Consider the following 6,109-nt stretch of genomic DNA (forward strand, 5'->3'; position numbering starts at 1 on the left):
CTTGCTGCCCTTAGGGTTGCCACCTGTCCAGGATTCACCCGGACAGTTTGGGTTTGGAATCATGCGTCTGGGTTTCAGACTGCCTGAAACCCGGACAGGTTATTCAGACTGGACTATGGCTTCCCAGCAGGGTTACTGGCTGCAGTTGTCTAAGCTGAGAGCGTCTGTTACACTCTCTTTCATGTTGCCCAAAGTCAGCACTAAAAATCCCCCCCCAAACACACACACAGATGGAAGAGGAGAGAGGGCTCGATCTGCTCTACTTCAATCCCCAGAGCTGACTGCCAAGGGGTAAGTGAGCTCACTGGCCATCTCTGTCTCTGACTGAAGATTCCTCCATTCTCTCTCTTGCCTCTGAGTGAGTACACTAAGGTAAATCAGGGTTCTCAGAGCACCCCTTACATCAGAGTTCCCCTTTACACCAGAGGCCAGTGTTCCCCCTTACATCAGAGTTATCTCCATATATCAGAGTTCTTGGTGTTCCCGCTTAAATCAGGGTTCCCAGAGCATCCCTTATTTCAGAGTTCCCAGAATTCTCCCTCACATCAGAGTCTGCAGAGTTCCCCCCCTTACAGTGAAAGGGGAACTCTGGACTCTGATGTAAAGGGGGACTTAATAGCAATATGTAGTATAGTTTTTACTATAAAAACAATTTGTGCGCCGCTAAAGTGTTCGGGTTTGACTTGAAGAAAAGGTGGCAACCCTAGCTGCCCTGCCACAGTATATACGCAGGGGTGGTCCAGAAGTGGTTAAAACACACTGCTCGATTACTTTTGCCTTAATTCCTGGTCAGACTTTAGGTCCAGGAAGGAGTTGACCAGCTGATCTCATTAGCACACACCCTGCATCATCTATCCTCAGCTGGTCAACTCAACATGACCTAAAGTCTGACCAGGAAGTAAGGCAGAAGTAATGGAGCAGTGTGTTTAAACAGCTATGAAGAGAGTTAGGTAAGCAGGTATCTCCAATTTTTTACTCACTTCTGAAAATAATTGTGTTTCAGGTTTTTTTTGGGGGGGGGGGGGGGATTCCTGCCAACTGGTGGTTGCTTTCCTTAAAGGGGTTGTAAAGGTTTGATTTTTATTTTCTAAATAGGTTCCTTTAAGCTAGTGTATTGTTGGTTCACTTACCTTTTCCTTCGATTTCCCTTCTAAATGTTTTTTTCTTTGTTTTCTTTGTCTGAATTTCTCACTTCGTGTTCCTCCTCAGTAAGCTGTTCTGGCTGACCATGGATGATGGTGGCAAGCTTACTGAGGAGAAATAGGAAGTGAGAAATTCAGACAAAGAAAAAAAACATTTAGAAGGGAAATCGAAGGAAAAGTTAAGTGACCCAACAATGCACTAGCTTAAAGGAACCCATTTAGAAAATAAAAAACAAACATTTACAACCCCTTTAACCACTTCAGCCTCTGAAGGATTCACCCCCTGTTCCTGACCAGGCCATTTTTTGCCATACGGCACTGCGTTATTTTAACTGATAACTTTGCAGTCGTCCAACGCTCTACCCAAACAAAACATATGTTATTGTTTTCCCCACAAATAGAGTTTTCATTTAGTGGTATTTGATCACCACTGCGGTTTTTATTTTTTGCGCTATAGACAAAAAAAGACAGACAAATTTGAAAAAATAAACAATATTTTTTATTATAAAACATATCTATTACTCAGCCCCGCCCCTGGCTCCTTGGTCTCAGGATTTGATTGACAGCAGCGGGAGCCAATGACTCCTGCTGCTATCAATCTGTCCAATGAGGAGAGTGAAAGCGCGTGGAGCCGCTGTGCTCATGCACATCACTGGAACGGTTTGGGCTCAGGTAAGAATTAAGGTGAAGAACTTTGAGGAGGTGACTGAGGACTGCTGCGGGGGCTTCGATGTCAGGTAAGTAATTCATAATGAGCTAGTATGATATGCTCATTATGCCTTTGTCTTGCAGTGTGTTTTTTTTATTTATTTTTATAGAGAGGGTTTACTTCCTCTTTAAAGCGTCGCCTATGGAGAATTTTAAGTACCGTAGTTTTCTGCCATTCCAAGAGCTGATGCAATTTTAAGAGCCCTTTCATGCTTGGGCCCTTGCGTTCGCGGTAAAGCGCGACTTGTTTTAGTGGCGCTTTACCGCTGTTTAACCACTTCCCTCCCCATCCGGTGCTTCTCCGATCTCTCCCGTGGAGGCCTGGAGAATGAATCGGCCACCGCCGGATGGTCATCTGTATGGCCGTCGGAGGCCCGGGCGCGAGGTTATGACGTCATGCCTGGGTACCCAGAAGTAAACAAAGCTGCAATCGCAGCTGAAAGGATGAGATCAGTGAATTTTTTCCCCGATCTCATGCTTTCCAGCCTGGAGGAGAGATGTGGGGTCTTGTTGACCCCGCCTCTCTCCATAAAGAGGACCTGTCACACACATTTCCTATTACATGGGATGTTTAAATTCCTTTTAATAGAAATAAAAGTGATACATTTTTTTTTACAAAAAAGTGTAAAAATAAAAAAAATAAGTAAAATAAATATTAAAACGCCCCTGTCCTCAGTAGCTCACGCTCAGAAGCGAATGCACACGTAAGTCCCGCCATCAGGGGCGGACTGACCATTGGGACTCTCGGGCACTGCCCGAGGGCCCCATGCCACTAGGGGGCCCCATCAGGGTTGCCAGGCTCAATAATACCAGGGACAGTATGTAAAAATCTGTGTTTTTTTGTCCTTGATATGTCCGAAAGCGACATGCTTTTGATGTGAAAATCTTGAGATTTTTAGCTGCCCTGCCTCCTGGCGTGGTGGCCATCTGTAAGCCCAGGGGCCCCATAATCTTCTATTGCCCGGGGGCCCCATGAGTTGTCAGTCCACCCCTGCCCGCCATCATATGTATACGCCGTTCAAACCACACATGTGAGGTATCGCCGCGTGCGTTAGAGCGAGAGCAATAATTCTAGCACTAGATCTCCTGTATAACTCTAAACTGGTAACCAGTAAAAAAAATCAAAGTGTCGTCTATGGAGATTTTTAGGTACTGAAGTTTAGCGCCATTCCATAAGTGTGCGCAATATTAAAGCGTGACAAGTTAGGTATCTATTTACTCGACGTAACATTATCTTTCACATTATACAAACAAATTGGGCTAACTTTACCGTTTTGTTATTTTTTAATTCATGAAAATTTAATTCCCAAAAAAAGGCGTTTGAAAAATGATTGCGCAAATACTGTGCGAGATAAAAAATGTTTGCAATGACCGCCACTTTATTCCCTAGGGTGTCTGCTAAATATATATATGTAATGTTTGGGGATTCCAAGTAATTTTCCAGCAAAAAAAAATGCTTTTGCACCAGTTTTTGGCCACTATCGGACGCTTTTAACCCCCAACAAAGGTGTTAAAAACTCCCGTGTTGCAGCGCTTTTCAGGTGCTTCGAAAGCGCTGCCCATTCATTTCAATGGGCTGGGGCATTTTGGGAGCGCTCCCAAAGCATGAAATGTTAGGTGTCTATTAGGGATTAGGGTTGTCCCGATACCACTTTTTTAGGACCGAGTACAAGTACCGATACTTTTTTTCATGTACTCGCCGATACCGATTACTAATACTTTAAAATGTGTCCCCAAATGCAGCCATGTGTCCCCAAATGCAGCCATGTCCCCAAATGCAGCCATGTGTCCCCAAATGCAGCCATGTTCCTAAATGCAGCCTTGTCCCCAAATGCAGCCATGTGTCCCCAAATGCAGCCATGTTCCCAAATGCAGCCTTGTCCTCAAATGCAGCCATGTGTCCCCAAATGCAGCCATGTGTCCCCAAATGCAGCCATGTCCCCAAATGCAGCCATGTGTCCCCAAATGCAGCCATGTTCCTAAATGCAGCCTTGTCCTCAAATGCAGCCATGTTCCCAAATGCAGCCTTGTCCTCAAATGCAGCCATGTGTCCCCAAATGCAGCCATGTGTCCCCAAATGCAGCCATGTGTCCCCAAATGCAGCCATGTTCCTAAATGCAGCCTTGTCCTCAAATGCAGCCATGTTCCCAAATGCAGCCTTGTCCTCAAATGCAGCCATGTGTCCCCAAATGCAGCCATGTGTCCCCAAATGCAGCCATGTGTCCCCAAATGCAGCCATGTTCCTAAATGCAGCCTTGTCCTCAAATGCAGCCATGTTCCTAAATGCAGCCTTGTCCCCAAATGCAGCCATGTGTCCCCAAATGCAGCCATGTTCCTAAATGCAGCCTTGTCCCCAAATGCAGCCATGTGTCCCCAAATGCAGCCATGTTCCTAAATGCAGCCTTGTCCTCAAATGCAGCCATGTTCCTAAATGCAGCCTTGTCCCCAAATGCAGCCATGTGTCCCCAAATGCAGCCATGTTCCTAAATGCAGCCTTGTCCCCAAATGCAGCCATGTGTCCCCAAATGCAGCCATGTTCCTAAATGCAGCCTTGTCCCCAAATGCAACCATGTCCCCAAAGAGAAAGCCAAGCCCCCTCCCCCCCTCCGCCGTCTAGTTGATCAGTGAGCGGGGAACATAACAGCTTTCATTTGAATAGCTGTGTGTTCCCCGCCATGCGTCGTCATATATAGACCCTCCCCTTTGTCCGGGGTCTTTGATAGACAGATCACCCGTCCAATCCTGGGATTGGTGATTTGTCTATCAAAGTGCCCGGACAAGGGGGAGGGGTTATATATGGCGGCGTGTGATGTTCCCCCGAGCACTGATCAACTAAAAGGCGGCGGCGGCAGCGGGGAGGGCTTGGCTTTCTCTTTAGGCACTAGACGACGGCGGCAACAGCAGCAGCTCTTCTCTTCTCCATTAGCGACAGTGACATACCCGAGGACTGCTCTGCTCCGCTCTCCGCCAGTTCTCGGATGAAAAAGTAAGTATTGGGTGAAGCATCGGGAGCATTTGCGCGAGTACAAGTACTCGCGCAAATGCTCAGTATCGGTATCGGAACAACCCTAGTATCTATTTACTCTGCATAATATCATCTTTCACATTATATAAAATTGGGCTAACTTTAGTGTTTTATTTATTTTTTGAATTCATGAAAGTGTTTTTTTTTTTATTTATTTTTTCAAAAAAATTGCATTTGAAAAACTGCTCCTCCAATACAATGTGACATCAAATATTGCAACACCCACCATTTTATTCTATAGGGCCTCTGCTAAAAATAAAAAATTATGTTTGGGGGTTCTAAGTAATTTTCTAGGAAAATAAAAAGTGTAGGAGTGAAGTGTCAGAATTGGCCCGGATAGGAAGTGGTTAATTGTTGAAGTCGTTGATGAGAAAAGTATAAATAAAAAATATTTTTCTAGCCTAAAAATGGTCATAAATATGGACGACTTCTGTTAAAGTGGTAGTAAACCCTGCTTGGTGATTTTTACCTACAGGTAAGCCTATAAAAAGGTTACTTGTATGTAAAATTAATATGTTTAGGAGACATTACTGGCTGCATGCAGGGTGAATATCACTGGCGCATGCGCGCTGAAGGTCCGGTGTTCTGTCAAAACAGCCAATTCATCGAGATCTCCAATCACATCACCTCCAGTTACTGTAAAGCATCAGTAACGCTAGATTGACAAGTTGCTGTTTTTACAAGTAAAGGTGAATATTTCATAATGTGCTAGTAGACACTGCATACTAGCACATTATGCCATTGTTGTGCAGATTTTTTTTTATTCTTTAACATCTGCGGTTTACAAGCGCTTTAATGTCTGCAAAAACAGAACGGGGCACAGATCTTTTCAGATTTTTTTCCTCCAGACAGGTAATCCAATGTAGCAGTTCTTAGCTGTGGTGGCTGCAATCCTTTTATTTTTCCCTTTGCGTTTACTTGGTGATCCTGCCAGTAACACACTTCCTGTGTTGGAGCGAAAGCGCAAATTCACTCACCTTTCAAGACAGTAGAAACAAGATAGGATTATGAAGCTCTGCTCCATTCATTTCGGTCTATACCATAGAGGGGTGTGGTTGTGTAGTTCAGAGAACTGGTAACATTTAGCACAAGCAGAGAATGCAGGAAGTTATCAGCCCACAAGATCTCCAGAAATATATATATATATATATTACCTATCAAACAGGTATAATAAAACCCCCATAATGCTATATTTAACAGACCAACAGCAACCGCATAAGAGAAGTTCACAGTT

The sequence above is a fragment of the Rana temporaria genome, chromosome 4, assembly GCF_905171775.1.
Source record: "Rana temporaria chromosome 4, aRanTem1.1, whole genome shotgun sequence".
Lineage (NCBI taxonomy): Eukaryota > Metazoa > Chordata > Amphibia > Anura > Ranidae > Rana > Rana temporaria.